We start from the raw sequence: 18,175 nt of genomic DNA on the forward strand, positions 1-18,175 counted from the left end.
ATTTTCTCCTTTTTCAGCTTTAAATGGCTGCCCCCATGGCCACAAAAGCAGCTTGTTTATATAAACGGTTGGAAGAGTTTTTGAAACAAACACAAGCACAACAGTACATTATATTTGCAATACTTTGAAACACTTTCATTTTTTGGTGTTACTGTTGCTTTGATGTGTGAAAAAAGTCAATGAGTGATTTTTCTTGCAAACTTTGAGCTTTTTTTTTAGTCGCACCTTTTTCTGTGCAAAATACAATGAAGTCAATTGACATTTTTTAAAAAAATGTACAGCAAAATGGTGCGTGTTGATTTCATGAAAATTCTTGCCGATGGGGAAATGCAGAATTTTGACAATGAAGCCATACCTGGCAAAAAAAGTTTAGCTCGTTGCAATTCCGAACGCCTAATATCTGGGTCCATATTTTGGTTTCTGTGGTTTGTAATTTTGGAGTGTTCCAGGCCAGTTGGAGGATTCCAGGCCAGTTCCTGCAATATAGCATTATTACTTCAAAATACTAAATACTATCTGAAAATAGTCACATGCTGAGTTCATAGGTTGGAGAATGATACCAAACAAGAGGGGTGTCTGCTAATCTATCCCAACCCCCATCCTGCCTGGTATCATCACAAAGATCACTTTCTGTATTCCATATATTGTCTCAAAACGGATTCCCCTGCCTTTGGTTATGAGCTTCCTGATCTGGCCCCGGCAAATCTTGTAGCAAGACGGATCCGCCACCTACTTACACAGCTCCCTGCTGGAACCCTAATTATTATATTGTGCCCAGTTTAACTCTTACAATGCTAAAACACTACTGCTCTCACATGACAGTATAGTTGATTTAGTTAGAAGTATGCCTGCCCCTGGTCAGTTAGTGAAATTGAGGCTTTTCATTGTATGGTATAATTTAATTTTAACTTGTGTTTCATCAGGAACAAAAAAGATTGGCTGAAGACAGAAAAGTAAAACAGGTTTCTCATGGCACAGTTCTAAAATCGAATACACTTAAAATTGATACAGAAGCTCATAGCGGGAACAGTAACAAGGTGTCAGCATTGCCCGCAGCTTTATTGTACTGAATTTCCTTCATAATTCAGTGGATTCCTGCAGGGCAGTTTGCAGGCAGAGAAGGTGTTAAGTAGGCAGTAAGCATACTTCTCTGTTAACTCTTTCCCTCACTGCAGGAGTCTGAGGAAAATGATAGAATTGCTGTTCTCTTGCCAGGAGAGTGACATATCAAGCCACACACCGAAGCATGAACTAAATCCAAAGTGATTTCACTGTGCACTGTAATAAACTGATTAGCAGGTAGAACTAAAGCTAAAGTGTGAAATAATATACTGTATGCATGCTTAATAAGCAATAATCAGGCCCCAAAGGAACAGCAACAGAAGCAGGCTTTAATGATTAGATTTTATCTAAATAGGAGATTTAAAGGACAAGGAAAGGCTAATACACAGCTTGTGGCAATTTGTTAGGTACCGCTCAGGCAATTGAAAGGTTTACTTTTTTTACATGGGCTGGTGCCCCAAAAATGCACTGAGCCACTGTCTACATTTCCCAGTGAAAATCTACACCAGACTTGCACATGCCCAGTACAGTAGGATTGGGAAATTGATAGCATGTATATACTATTAGCGATTCTGAGGAATTGAAGGGTGGGGTGTCATCAGACCGGCTGCCACACATTTCCTTATTTATAAATATTTGCTTGGCTTGAATCATTTTGATGTGGGACCTATTGAAAAAATAAATTTTTGCCTAATTAAAGAAAATATAATATGAAGCAACTTTCCAATATAAATAAATAATTCTTTTAAAATTTGGTAAACGTAAAAAGCACTATCTGTCTTTCCCTTGCTGTTCTCCACACTGCTGATTCTGACTACTGACATAATGTAGCAGAAGCAAAATCATTTGCGGACCTGTGACATTTCCAGGGTTGAACTGGCAAATTAGAATACAGGTGAAGCTCACCAAATATATTTATCGGATTTTCCCACGGGGTATCCTGTGTCTGATATCCCAATTAAGTCAATTTGTAGAAGTATAAAAGTGTGGGACAAATCCAAGGCAGCAATTGGACTGCAAAACTTCTTTATTGGGGATTATCTCTACTCCCCAATTAAGACGTTTTTCAGTCCAGTTGCTGCCTTGGATTTGTCCCACACCTTTATACTTCTACAGGGTTGAACTGGAGCATCCAGGGCCCCCCTAATGCAAACTGACCTCCTCCTGGCACCCAACCTTGCACCACTTCCAGCCTGCTCACCCCCCATGCGTGCACCAGCACATATGTCCCTCCTCCATTGTGATGGGGTTCAGCTGGGGGACAGGAGAGGGGGCAGTCTGGAAGGGGAGCAGGTCTGGGTCCAGTCAACACTGGACATTACTTGAAATGGAATTGTGACTGGATTAGAGATTATTGGGGGAATGTAATAAATGTCGCAAAGAGCAAAACAATTCGCACCAATAACAATAAAAGTCCACATCTCGCAATGTAATATTGTTCCTTAAACTGTTATTGCATTGCGGATTTTAATTGCACACTCTTACGAAGTGCTTGAAGGTGTCGTAATCTTTTGGAGCAAACATAACGACTTTTTCAGTGAGAAGTTTTATTACATTTACTACACATTGGATATTCGCAAACGGTATTCCACTGTCGGAAGTGGTCAATAAACAATTTCCAGGTTCGCAAAGGCTATATTAAATTCGAGTAAAGAAAAATTTGTTCGCACAAAGGCATAACTTTTTGCATTGTAAATAGGTTTTCCGTTACCGACTTTTATTACATTCCCCTGTAAGACTTTTGGGCCCATTTATAAACACCAGCCAAATTTGCACCTGGGCAAATGTTTCACTCTACTGCACATGTACAGTACACCTGGCCCAAAGCTACAGACAGGATCCAAAAACAGGAAGAGCATTGCGATGTGGTGCACATAGTACAGTATCTGGGGCCAGAGCAGTTTTCAGCAAACAGGAGCATACGCCTGGGATCTTAGGTAAGTGATTACAATTTATGAGGTGCCCATATTGGCACTTATACCTTACAATAGCTCATTTGAGTGACTTTAGTGAACTGGGTTGCCCCCCCCCCGCCTCTTGCAAAGCAGCTTCCTTTTTAACCAAATGGTAAATAATGATCCAAAATACATTATCAGCTTTATAGAGAGAACTCTGCTGAAAGCAGCTCAGCTACACTTTCAAGCTGAAGGCACAGAAGGATTTTGCAATTAATATCAGAAAGAAAACCCAGTTTAACCTCTCTAAATGTCACCCGAAACATTTCATAGTCCCTCTACATATTTTTCTCTAAGCCTTTAAACCTATTTCTCTGCCAACTCTTTACTAAATGGATTATGTATTTGTGTGAGTTTTCCCTTCATGCCTTTTGGGAAGAAAAATAGCAATTTGTAAGCCAGAACAGCTTGAACCAAACAATAGAGGATCGTCGCTAGGTTCACATATAAAATATACTCCTAGTAGGTCACTTATTATCCATTGCTTAAGAATGCAATTATTATTTTTTTTTTTGCAGAAGAGATCTGGAAAATAGGAAACTTGTAGAGAGGATTTGGAAACAACACATTTCAAGCACTGCCAAGGTCACACAGCAATGAGAAGGTTAATGAGTCTGCTTTCTGAGCAACTGCACCTCCTATGGTTTAGCTGTAGTCTAGGATGAATCCTGTGCTGCTGTCAGGGAAACCAGCGCAGCTCCCAAGGTAGAAGTGTTTATGTCTACTTTCCCCTGTGCTGGATCTTGCATGTGTTCTTCGGAAGGAACCCCATGATGAAATGCAGCACTTTATTTCTTATGTGATTGTACTCATTGTGGCACATTGAAATGTCATATGATTCCTTGTGGAGGAACACATGAGAGGTTTACTGCAAGGAACCAGACAAAGAAACAATTGTCTGTAAGAGCACTTGCATTTAATCAACTTAATTCTATACAGTACATGTATAGCGTCCGTTATCCGGAACCCCGTTATCCAAAAAGCTCAGAATTTACAGAAAGGCCATCTCCCATCGGCTCCATTATAATCAAATATTTCAGATTTTAAACAATGATTTCCTTTTTCCTTGTAGTACTTTGTACTTCTTCCCAGCTAAGATGCAAAACAATCCTTTTGAGTTTGATTAATGTTTAATTGATGTTTTAGTAGACTTAAGGTATGGAGATCCAAATTATCAGAAAAAAACCCAGGTCCCGAGCATTCTGGATAACAGGTCCCATACCTCTATCATTTTTATTTTCAACCCATTCTGGTGGATTGTATTTTCCACCTTACTAGGTGGCAATTTTTTACACTGTGGCTTTGTTTACATATAGTTTTGTCATTTATTTTGTGCATACCTTTCAAAGTAAAGTCGTAGAAGACTGGGTTTTAACACATAGGGCACTTGCTGATAAACAGTCTAGTTTTAGGAATATTATGGACTATGTTTCTCTGTATTTTGTCATACCCTTGGAATGCTGGAATCTAACTGGTAAGTTAAAATGTCAGATTGTTGTGGATAGGGGCAGTGTCAGACTGGGATGCCAGGGGCCCACCAGATAACCTTAAGGTGGCCATACACGAGCCGATAAAAGCTGCCGACAGACCGAGTCGGCAGCTTATTGGCCCGTGTATGGGGCCCCCCGACGTGTTACCCGATCGAGATCTGGCCGAAAGTCGGCCAGATCTCGATCGGATGGGATTAAAAATCCTGTCGGATCGCGGCCGCATCTGTTCGTTGATGCGGTCCCGCGATCCGACCGCCCATTAGGCATCGTTAGGATCTGATCGTTGGACCCTAGGGCCCACGATCGGATCAGCCCGATATTGCCAACCTCAAGGTGGGCATATCGGAGGGAGATCCGCTCGTTTGGCGACATCGCCAAACGAGCGGATCTCTCCATGTATGGCCACCTTAAGGCTGAGGGTCTACTTTCCAAACTATTATACCTCCTCTCCTCTCTCAACTTCTTTATTCTCCTAGTCTCTTTTCTCTACATACTATACTCCATTCTTCCATTATTAGGCCTCTTTGTTCCAATAAAGAAATAGGGAATGACCACGAAATAGGCCAAATGGTTAGAAGCAAGAGGCCCACTGACACCTAGGCCCACCGGGAGTTTTCCTGGTGGGCCGGTCTGACACTGATAGGGGGACTAAATGTATGTATACAAACAAAAGTTGCATTCCATGTCCAATGATATTAATGATATACAGTATGAGGTATCATGCAATAACAAAGGAAACAGGGCCCAATGATTTTCAACCCAAAAGTACTTACTGATGTCCTTGCAGATTAGATGGCCCCTGTGAAATGTTGGTTATGGTCATATTGTATCCAAATGTATAAAGAACACCCAAACAAACCAACCAAACACCCTATTTGATGTTGCTTGTGGCCCAAAGCAGAGTCTAAGTTTTAAATTTCTAGCTTGGAGGCATATTTTGGAGTTATAAAGACACAAGTTTGTTGCCAAATAGTGCCTCCTATAGGCAATGCACATGGGGCTACCAAACAGCCAGTCACAGTCGCCCTTTCCAATTTATATCTAGATGCATTGTAGTCTGAAGATGAGGTGATCTCCACCAAGCAACAAAGCATTATGTCTGACATACATGGATAGACTAACAGGGCCATAAAGGTTATTATTCTCTAATGTGAGATGCCAAAGCAATAGGGCTTCATTGGTAATACCCAATACTAAGCACAGTGACGGTATAAAGACCATTTCATTTGATGACTCTTCTGAAGGGGACAACTAAAGTTCAGAGCTCAGAGCTAATTCCAAGGCGTTTAACCTAAAAATGCAATGCAAATAGAAAAATTAAAAATGCAAATCATTTCTCTTTTACAGCTTTTAATGAAAAAAAGAGAAAGTATGTTTTTAAACTAAAAGAATATTTAGAATGTGTTTTCAGCATAAGTTCTATTAATTTTTCACATGCCAAAAAAGTTTATATACAGTAGGTACATACTGCCCCTTGCTGAATGTTGCTTGTATGTAATCTTTAAAAGCTGCATGTTGATTACTGATTAGCCATGGCTCTATAACTTCAAATGTACCCTGTTTTATATCCATAAAACCCGAAAAGGGCGATCTTACCCTGCGACTTATTCTGTGTGTGGTGCTGTACAACAATGAGATTTGCATAGCTGAAAATACTTATTGTGATTTAGAAAGGTTACCTGAGGACAGCCTCACCACATGATACTGACTGCCTTAATACGCTGCCTTAACCTGGCACCCCACAGATTATAATGACAATAAGATTGCAGAAGTAAAACTCCATGCGATGTTAAAAAGCTTTTGCTAATAAACAGAAAAGAGTCGAAGCTGCTGTGCTTGCAATGGAAGGGTAAGCTTCTTCAGGGACACACATCGCTGCCAAGCAATATTATATCAAACAATTCATACACAAATCACACACCATATTCAGGGACAAGGATAAAATTACCAAACATCTCCTCCTACAACCACAATACATTTTTGGCAGTGCTGTCTTAACCCAACTTCTCCCACTCTTATTGGTGTTTTATTAGGTTTGTTTACTAAAAAAGCCATAAACTGACTAATTGTACACCTTTCAGGAGTAGTACAGGTACAGGATATGTTATGTAATTTGGATCAGCATACCATAAGGCAGTGATCCCCAACCAGTAGCTCGTGAGCAACATGTTGCTCTCCGACCCCTTGGATGTTGCTCCCAGTGGCCTCAAAGCTGCAGCTTATTTTTGAATTCAAGGCTTGGATGCAAGTTTTGGTGCATAAAAACCAGGTGCAGTGCCAAACAGAGCCTCAATGTAGGTTGACAATCCACATAGGGGCTACAAAATGGCCAATCACAGCCCTTATTTGGCACCCAGGAACATTTTTCATGCTTGTGTTGCTCCCCAACTTCTTTTACTTCTGAATGTTGCTCACGGGTTCTAAAGGTTGGGGATCCCTGCCCTAAGGTCTGTTAAAAATAATTTAAACATAAAATAAATCCAATATAATTGTTTTGTCAACAATAAAGATTTATGACGCTTAGTTAAAAGGACAAGGTACTATTTTATTTTTAACAGAGAAAAAGAATATCATTTTTTAAAATTAGAATTATTTGTTTCAAATACGTAGATGGGCTTCCTCTAATTTCATGCTCTCCCGTGTGTGTAGTTTTACTAAGGGATATGGCACTTAAGGCAACTTTGAACATTTTATAGTGTTTTGGCACCTGCCCCTAACACTGGAAATTACACAGAAGGCAAAATGCTATTAGTGTCTCTCCATAGACCAGGACTATACTGTTACATCCATAGGTCAAGCAATTACTGTTTGGGAATGTTCACTGGTATGATTTTGGGCAAAGGAAGGACATCTCCCAAATAGTCCATTTTAATCAAATAATTCAGATTCTTTCTCTTTATCTCTGTACTAATAAAACAATCTTGTACTTGATTCAAACTAAGATATAATTCATTAGGGATTTTGCCTTTTCAGCAGGATTTGTATGAATCCTCATGCCTGGCTGAACCAAATCCGAATCTATAAAATCAAGTGACTTTACCTCATATAAACAAGCAAGTAAAAAAATTTTTCTGAACGTGAGTGTTTCTCTTTAACCCCTCCCATCCCTGATTTGCATATACATATTAGCATTTGTTTCAGTATTCGGACTGTCGGACAAATCTTTCATGATGGATTCAAGGGTTTGGCCGAATCCTGAAATAGTGGATTGGGTGCATCACTATAATTCATCCTCATTAGAGTCAAAACAATGCTATTAGGTTTATTTGATCTTTAACTTCACTTTAAGTAGGCAATGTATAGAAATCCAAATTACAGAACGATTCCTTATCTGGAAAACCCCAGTTCGCAACTTGCAGGTGTTTCAAGCAAGCATCTCCTGAACAAAGCTCTAATTAAAGGGATACTGTCGAGGGAAAACATTTTTTTTCAAAATGAATCCGTTAATAGTGCTGCTCCAGCAGTATTCTGCACTGAAATCCATTTCTCAAAAGAGCAAACAGATTTTTTTTTATATTCAATTTTGAAATCTGACATGGGGCTAGACATATTGTCAATTTCCCAGCTGCCCCAAGTCATGTGACTTGTGCTCTGATAAACTTCAATCACTCTTTACTGCTGTACTGCAAGTTGGAGTGATATCACCCCCCTCCCGTTTTCCCCCCAGCAGCCTAACAACAGAACAATGGGAAGGTAACCAGATAGTAGCTCCTGGTAGATCTAAGAACAGCACTCAATAGTAAAAACCCATGTCTCACTGAGACACATTCAGTTACATTGAGAAGGAAAAACAGCAGCCTGCCAGAAAGCATTTCTCTCCTAAAGTGCAGGCACAAGTCACATGACTAGGGGCAGCTAGGAAATTGACAAAATGTCTGGCCCCATGTCAGATTTCAAAATTGAATATAAAAAAATCTGTTTGCTCTTTTGAGAAATGGATTTCAGTGCAGAATTCTGCTGGAGTAGCACTATTAACTGATGCGTTTTGAAAAAAAACATGTTTTCTGATTTCAGGATCCCTTTAATGAAGATATGTACTATGTTGCACAAGTAAAGTTTCCAATAACAACCAGTCAGCAGTCATTTTTAAACAGTCTAATACATGCTAGAAAATGACAATTAAAGGAGAAGTAAAGTCTTCTTCCACTTGGGGGTGCCAAACTGTTAGGCACCCGCAAGTGATTGTATTGACTTACCTGAAACCCCAGGTCGGTGCTCCTATCAGCAGAAAATGTCCAGCTTCTTCTTTCTTCTCGCGACTGTGCATGGGCATTATGGTGAAAAGCCGAACTTTAACTAAAAAGTTGGCTTTTTTATTCTACTGAGCATGCGTCTGCCCGGGAAATTTAAAGAAAGAGGAAGCCGGAAGAGAATCGCTGGAAGAATCCCGGGCTAGTGCAGTTTTCTGCTGATAGGAGCACTGGGCCCGGAGTTTCAGGAAAGTAAATACAATAACTTGGGGGTGCCTAATATTTGGCTTCCCCAATAGGAAGAAGACTTTCCTTCTCCTTCAAGACCTGATAATTGATTCACCTGTGCAATACAGCACCTATGTTCATATGTCAGTCTATTGTATTGTCTACCAGGTCTGCAGGATCTGGGTGCTCAAGGCAAATAAGGCAGAAGGGGGCAAACATTTTTTTCTAAGAATGTAAAAAAAAAAAATTGCATTTTTTCTGCAAATGAATAAAATGAGGGGGTTTTCCATTTCTGGGAGATACAGATCTTAATTATTAGAGATCATTTACAATGTACAACACAGTGAGCACAGTGCAAATGATGTCTGCAATGGGCCTTTTTTTGCACTTTGCACCCTATGTTCTGCATTGCATAAATTGCCACAGGCCTCTGTGCTGCGTTTCGGTTCTGGAGTTTATGAAATATGTAAGCACAATTGTAACATTTGAGGGGATGATTGCTGCAATAATAATAACCTCTGCACCCATCTTTGAGCTTAATTTAGCTCTTACAGGCATTTTTGTATGCTGCTATGCCGATGCCTTCCGGGGAGCTCAAAAGGAACACACTGAATAGATGATTTAAAAAGCAATTACATGTGTTTTGACATAAGCCACTTGCCAGGAGTGTGTCATGTCACACAAATAGGAATAAAAACATTTACACTTAGCTATACAGAATGCAGAGGCACATGCAAGAAAAGAAAATGAAATACACTGCTATAAATTAGACATCATTAGGGGTGATTATTAGCCAACAGGTTGTCCAGATAAATGTGGCTCTGCTGTAACACTTGCTCTTGAATACAGTTGGTTGCACCTTTCAACTACCTGGCACTTTGGAGTGACTTCCTAGATAAATTGTTCTATAAGCTGTAGGGATCCCTGGTGGATCCTTTGGAAGTCTTCGGGGCCGATTCACTAACTTCGAGTGAAGGATTCAAAGATAAAAAATTTCGAAGTTTTTTTTGGGCTACTTCGACCATCGAATGGGCTACTACGACCTTCGACTACGACTTCGAATCGAAGGGTTCGAACTAAAAATCGTTCGACTATTCGACCATTCGATAGTCAAAGTACTGTCTCTTTAAAAAAAACTTTGACCCCCTAGTTCGCCATCTAAAAGCTACCGAAGTCAATGTTAGCCTATGGGGAAGGTCCCCATAGGCTTGGCTAACTTTTTTTGATCGAAGGATATTCCTTCGATCGTTGGATTTAAATCCTTCGAATCGTTCAATTCGAAGGATTTAATCGTTCGATCGAAGGAATTATCCTTTGATCGTTCGATCGTACTATCTGCGCTAAATCCTTCGACTTCGATATTCGAAGTCGAAGGATTTTAATTCCTAGTCGAATATTGAGGGTTAATTAACCCTCAATATTCGACCCTTAGTGAATCGCCCCCTTCATGTTCATCTACATAAGTTCATTGCTTGACTGCTCTGATCAGATATAGGAATAGTAGCAGAAAAGCAAGTTATGGATGAAAGAAGAGATCTCAATCCTGTTTTACAATAATAACAGAGTGTAGGAAAGTGGTTTTCAGGTTGAGTGAGTTAAATCCTCACTGGTTCAAGATTTGCTCAGGTCAGTGTTGCAGACAAGTACATGGTTTGGGCAGTCACAGTGCTATAGTTTCAAGGAATATTTAGGACAACAAATTTTATTTTTTTGTCTTCTTTGTGCCCCCTGTGGAGATGAAGCCACAGTTGAGGAAGCTATGGGTTAAGGTCAAGGTTTATTTTGAATCTTTTTTGTAGTCTGTGTGATCAACAAATTCTTTTGCTAAACTTTGCAGAAACAATGTGCACGTTGTGAGAGCAAGTGCTGAATTGTGCATCATACACAATATATATATATATATATATATATATATATATATATATATATATATATATATATATATATATATATATATATATAGACAAATACAAGAGTCCTCTGCACTCAACCCATTATCAATATATTTAAGACAGCGACATTTTGTGCATACCGCTACTAAAAAATGCCTTACCCTTTAAACAAAACAGGGATTGTTTGTCCATATATTGCAATATATTTAAGCTGGCCAACTACGTCAAAGTCATCCCATATCTGGCCAGTCCTATGCTCGATTGTATCTGATTCATTAAGAATTCTATTGCTTCATTATACATTTTACAAAGGGACTAAGTTTTACCTGCAACTTACTTGCTGCTTTCAAAGTAAACCTCCATACTTGGCTGCCCTTTTATTAGACACCAGTGGGATCACCTGACTATAGCTGGGAGGGGTGGGAGCTACAACATGGAGCTGGTCACTGCTCCTGTATAACTATAACAAACAAGGGAAAGTTGTGCTCACCACTGTTTTTTATATATATATATATATATATATATATATATATATATATATATATATATATATATATATATATATATATATATATATAAAAATATAAATGCTTTGGGTGTCCGCACTCGATCTCCAGTAGAGCAGAGGTGCACGATCAATGTTCATAATATGCGGTGGGATCGAAACGTCGGATAACAATGCTGTGTTACCAATAAAAACACTTTATTCACTTCTACAATGAGTGTGCTGATCCATTACTACTGTATATATATATATATATATATATATATATATATATATATATATATATATATATATAGATAGATAGATAGATATATGCTCAAAACTAGGGTTACCTAATTTTCTGGACAAAAGAAAAAACCCCAGGCATCTTATCTCTTTCCAGTGGATAATATTGACAGCAAGCATAATTATTTTAGCAGGTAGCAACCATATTGAAGACTCCAAAGCTCATTTACAAATGCAGGAAATGTACAAATCAAGTCAGGCACTATTTTGTATGCACTTAATGCTGTTAATAAAGGTGTGTAAAAATGTCCATCAACATGCACATAATATACCGTTTTTCCCTGCTATGATGATTGGGTGCACAAATGCAAGATAACCTGGAATACTTGCCTTGAGGAGGCGGAATTCCTGAGTTTTTAATTAAATTTCATTTTGCAGATTGCATGCTAATGTTGTTATTAACCCAGCATAACCTGGTTTGAAGGTGATTCCATATGCACAACAACTTGGCTAAATACCTAATTAAATTCAAGCAAAATAAAAATGGTCACATCATTTAGTTAGTGGGTTAGGTGTCTAAGAGAACGGGCCCAAGGTATGGCTTCAGACAGGTAGTGGGTTAGAGCAGGTTCCTCTTCCCCAAAGGTGACTCATACTTGCCGACCCCTTCCCCAATGGTGGCATCAGTGGTGTAACTAGATATTACTAGATAAGTAAATGTCTTTCCAGTGTATACATATATTCTGTATTTTGTTCCATCTAGCAAGTCTGCCATTTTTTTCCTTTATACCCAAGAAATGATTTCATGCTCTAAGAGGAGTGATGGTGGCCTTTCAGCCTACTTTTCCATTTCCTTTGTGTTCTGAATAAAGAAACATCTTTACTGATGCCTGTCAACAACAATGTACAATTCTAATACAAGAAAATCATACATGCTGACAATTTCACCTTTCTTTTTTTTTCTTCTATGTGTTGCTTTTTGAAACTTCGCATATACAATAACAAGGAATGGGGGTAGGAGACATGATGAAGGAAACATTTATCCATTACAATACTTTACATAAAAAATATCTTTTAAGCATCAAATTAAATGTTTAAAGGGGCAGTATTTTAAATGGGCACAATATACAGGACTTTTGTTAAAAATATATTCTGTGTATAAAACAAACAAACCATTGGTTTTTATCCTTAATATCGCATCTTCCTCCTCTTGTAATCAATAGAGTTTTTTAAAGTACGGATTATGACCTTTGTATAAACAAACCCCTCCCTTCTTACAGCTGTGTATTATTTCTCTTATTACAGAGAAAAAGGACATCATTTTTAAAATGACAAAAAACTAAAGACGCATCGCACGAGCAAGCACTGCCGCAACAGCTTGTCTTTATGGGGCAGCTTAGGGGGCAGGTCTGGGCAGCTTAGGGGCAGGTCTGGGCAGGCAGGGGCGGGGCCCACCAGGTTTTTTCCTGGTGTTCCGCTAGTCCAGTCCGACCCTGGATAGATATCCTATTTTTCTTGCTCCTGGTCCATTAAACAACATTCATGCCATAAGTACCTGGTAGGACCTGAGTATCTCAGCAGTGCAACTGACTATGAACATTTTGTCGCATTTGGGGGAGCACAATTAACCAGGGCTGTATTTAGGTCCGATGCCACCCTAGGCATCGGACCTATACATGCCTCTACGCCATACTTCCGCAGTATTGCTCTGAACCCCTCACCCCCATCACCGGATTTCACTGGAAATCCGTGGCGGAGGGTGGGGAGGGTTTTAAAAAAAATAAAAAAATAAGCACCCGGAGGGCCACCCCAAAACCTTTCATCAAGACAATGCCAAACTACATTCTTTGCATATAGCAACAGCATGGCTCTAAAGTAAGAGAGTCCGGGTGTTAAACAGGTCTGTCTGCAGTCTAGAACTGTCTCACTTTGAAAACATTTGGCGCATTATGTAGGGAGAAATAAAACAAAAAGATCACAGACTGTTGAGCAGCTGAAACCCTATGTTAGATATAGACATGCCCCTGTCCCAAATTGTTTGAAAGATGTCGCTGGCATTTAATTAAAAAAGAACATATTTTTTTAACAAAACAATACAATTTCCCAGTGCCAACATTTGTTATGTTGTCTTTGTACTATTTGCAAATAAATATGCTTTAAATGATTTTTCTCCATCTTTTTGGAAATTGAGATAGACTGCAGAACAGCCAGATCCTCAGCTGTTCTTCTATATGCCATTACATTGGTAGTTCACCTTTAAGATTTAGTATATTAAAGAATCACCAATTCTTAGCAACTTTTCAATTTGTCTTCATTTTCTATTTCTTATGGTCTTTTAATTATTTGCCTTCTTTTTTTACTTTTTTTCAACTTTCAACAGGGGATCATTGACCCCAGCAGCACAAATCTATTTCTCTGTGAGGCTCCAATTTTATTGTTATTGTTGCTTTGTATTAATAATCTTTCTCTTGAGGAACTCTCCTATCCATATTCCACTGCCTGGTTACTAGGATAATTTGGACCCTTGCAAAATCAAATGTAAATCAAATGTAAAACTGAAGAGCTGCTGAATGAAAAGCAAGATAATTAAAAAAAACACCGAAAGTAAAAAATTAAGACAAATTGCAATTTGTCGCAGAATATCACTCTCTATATAAATGCTGTGCCGACTTCTGTGGTACCGAGGGCCGGAATTTTTCTGGACTACATGGTGGAGGGCCGATAATGGAAGCCAGTGTTGACCCTGCCCTGTTTATAACCACACCCACTTTAAACCACACCCATGTTACCACAAGATCATATCCACATTAATGGTGGTAGCACACCAAAAAATTAAATGGTTGGTGATCACTGCAGGGATTTCACTTATCACTCATATGTGAAAAAAATTGTCACATTAAGACATACTCTTAAATACATACAGTATACCTCCTCCTCCCCTGTGGATAACACAGCACCCCCAGCACATGATTAAATGCTTTAGGGCCCCTAACAATAATTTTCAAATGCTAAAAAACCCCCAGAACAAACACTACCAGGTTTATGTTCCACAGGCAGAGCAAGGCACACAAAGGGAGCATAGGGCAGCCAGAGTATGGCACACACAGGCAGAGTATGGCACACCCAAGGAGAATAGGGCAGGCAGAGTATGGCATACCCAGGGAGCATAGGGCTGGCAAACTATGAAACACACAGGGAGCATAGGGAAGGCAGAGTATGGCACACACAGCACGCATAGGGAAGGCAGAGTATGGCACACACACGGAGCATAAGGCAGGCAGAGTATGGCACACACAGGGAGCATAGGTCAGGTAGAACAGAGCAGGAGACAGGGAAACCTACCAGGACCAATCTAATATGTACTACATACAGTGACACAGTGCTGGGGCCCCTTCAGTAGTTTGTATGAGTGTGAACAATGATGGGGATTACAGTTTGAATTTGAGATTTAAACAATGCAGGGGCCGGTTAATCTCTGTAGTGATACCTTTTAAATCGTATACATGGTAAGCAGACACAGCAGGTAGACTTTCATGTGGGGGGCCACACAAGGTGGGGGGTTGTGGGCCGCCAGTTGGGCAGCCGTGATCTATATCATACTAAAGGTTAATTTTAAGGGGAGCAACCCTTTAATGATGTCAATATTGTTATCTGCTTTCTTGTTGGTGGGGTTACTACTCTGCAGTTTTAGCTAGTATGTAAAAAATTGAATTGTACAAAAAGTGTTGCCAATGTAATTAACACAGAAATGACGTATAAAATGACTGCTTGCCTTTCTAGTGTTGGGAAAATAATTGCTAATTTACAAAGATTCAGTTAGAATGACTCTGGAAGGGCAGTGTACCATAGAGATGTATATTTCCAATTTGCCAGAACTGGATGCAGCTGGGTGAAGCATGTACATCACTGTGTTCTTTGCTTAGAAGCTCAGGGCAATAAGAAATGTGCCACTGGCCTAACACCACTTGCAACCAGAAAATAAATGCATCAGAAAAGGCCCCTCACAAAATCAAAAATACATTTTGTAATTGCTTTGATGTCAACTGTAAATGTAAATGTATTCATGATTCATGAGCAGCAGCTCTGACTGCAGATCCCTTTGTGACTTTCTGATGGACATTGCTGTGAATAATAGCTGGGAAAAAAAAGCTGTTTGATGAGAACAAGCAATTGACACAGGCTACAAATTCAGCTTTGAAATATTTGCAATAAAAATGAGATGAATTCTGGAAAATATATATATTTTTTTAATTCTTCAATTCTCAGATATTATACCGAGTACGTTTGTTTCCATGGAAACTTTGAGTCATTCTCACTACTGAAATTTATGACCCTTTGATCAAATTGTAGATGATCAAGCGTCCGTTCCTTGCTTATTTTTAAGTTACATGTTTTGTTTCACCTAAGCCTATTTTAAGGCTTTATGCATTTTATACATTTTCGCCAATAAAGAAAATGTCAGTAATTTATAAAGCTGGAAATAACAGTACTTTTTCCAAGGGTATTAAATACACCTGGCTATACATGTGGCTACTTTTTAAGCAAATGATTTTCAAAGGGAAAGCAGGCAACATGATAAAACAATACAATTAGCAATAAAATGTGTCCAGACAGCTGAAACTGCGGCTTGATGATCAATACACGGTAATGGGGGCATTTGCCAAGGGCACCACTGGGTTACTGCCCTTTCATCCGCAATGACATTTAACTAAAGCAGCCCCCAAAATGTCAGGCCCCTCATTTTAATTTGTAACAAGAGCTTTATCACTAATCTTTTATTATTTTTTTTTGTTCCATACCTTATTCTTTTCTTAAGAGGAACACAGCACAACCAAGATGGATTATCTACTTCTGCCTGGTGTAATTTTCAGTGTTGGGCACACAAATGATGCCTGCACCCAATTCTTTAGGCACAATTGCGCTGCGCTAATTAATGCAAATGCTGTGAGAACCCCTGAGTTACCGGACAGTCAGGAGTTCCAGGATTCATTGCTCCCTGCGTCTATAGACACGTCAAAGGGATTCTGTTATGATTTTTATGTATTTTTTATTTCTAAATTACACTGCAAACAATTCACTCTACAATATAAAATTTAATTCCTGAACCAGCAAGTGTATTTTTTTAGTTGTAATATTGGTGTGTAGGCAGCCATCTAAGTTTATTGTGCCTGGTCATTTGCTTTCAGAAAGATCCAGAACTTTAGGATGGAACTGCTTTCTGGCAGGCTGTTGTTTCTTCTACTGAATGTGTCGCAATGGGACCTGGATTTTACTATTGAGTGTTGTTCTTAGATCTACCAGGCAGCCGTTATCTTGTGTTAGGGAGCTGTTATCTAATTACATTACCATTGTTCTGTTGTTTGGCTGCTGGGGGGGAAGGGAGGAGGTGATATCACTCCAACTTGCAGTACAGCAGTAAAGAGTGACTGAAGTTTATCAAAGCACAAGTCACATGACTTGGGGCAGTTGAAAGTATGTCTAGCCCCATGTCAGATTTCAAAATTTGCTCTTGCTCTTTTGAGAAACGGATTTCAGAGCAGAACAACACTATGAACAAATGCATTTTGGAAAAAAAAAACATTTTTCCCATGACAGTATCCCTTTAATATCCGATTTTGAACTGAAGGCAGGGAAGACTGTGCGCAACTATATGGGGGGGTCTGAAGAGCGCATTTGAGTGAAAGTACCTTTAATGAAGTAGTTGTGGGAAAGAGAGAAAGTTACCGAAACTGTGTCTAGGGCCATTATTTTACACCATCTCTGACTTGGAGTCACCTATTCAAATCAAGAGGAAAAATGGTTGCATAAGCTCTGGATAAAAGTGTTTTTATCCCACGCCATTTTTCGACCACTACGTTAAAAACCTGCATTTGACACTGGGCTTCCAGTACTAATAGAATAAATACACAGATTTAAAAAACATTGCATTTTATGTGGTTATACTTGGGGGCAGATGTAAGAAGGGTCGAATATCGAGGGTTAATTAACCCTCGATATTCGACTAGGAACTAAAATCGTTCGACTTCGAATATCGAAGTCGAACGATTAAGCGCAAATCCTGCGATCGAACGATCAAAGGATTATTCGTTCGATCGAACGATTAAATCCTTCGAATCGAAGGATTCGAAGGATTTTAATACAACGATCGAAGGAATATCCTTCGATCAAAAAATCACAGGCAAGCCTATGGGGACCTTCCCCATAGGCTAACATTGAGTTCGGTAGCTTTTAGCTGCCGAAGTAGGGGGTCGAAGTTTTTCTTAAAGAGACAGTACTTCGACTATCGAATGGTCGAATAGTCGAACGATTTTTAGTTCGAATCGTTCGATTCGAAGTCGAAGTAGTAGTCGAAGGTCGAAGTAGCCCATTCGATGGTCGAAGTAGCCCAAAAAACACTTCGAAATTCGAAGTTTTTTTAATTCGAATCCTTCACTCGAGCTTTGTAAATGTGCCCCTTGGTGTATGTTTAGGCTATTGTTTAACACAGCTTTAGAAATAGGCCCCTCCGTCCAGTTTATTTTTAGTTCAGTAATAGAATCAATCTTCGTTCTCCAGTAAATATTAAACCACTCTGTCGTTGTACAGCAAAAAATTGTACTAAAAGCCATACAAATGCAGATGTTTCAGT

The sequence above is a fragment of the Xenopus laevis genome, chromosome 9_10S (assembly GCF_017654675.1).
Source record: "Xenopus laevis strain J_2021 chromosome 9_10S, Xenopus_laevis_v10.1, whole genome shotgun sequence".
Lineage (NCBI taxonomy): Eukaryota > Metazoa > Chordata > Amphibia > Anura > Pipidae > Xenopus > Xenopus laevis.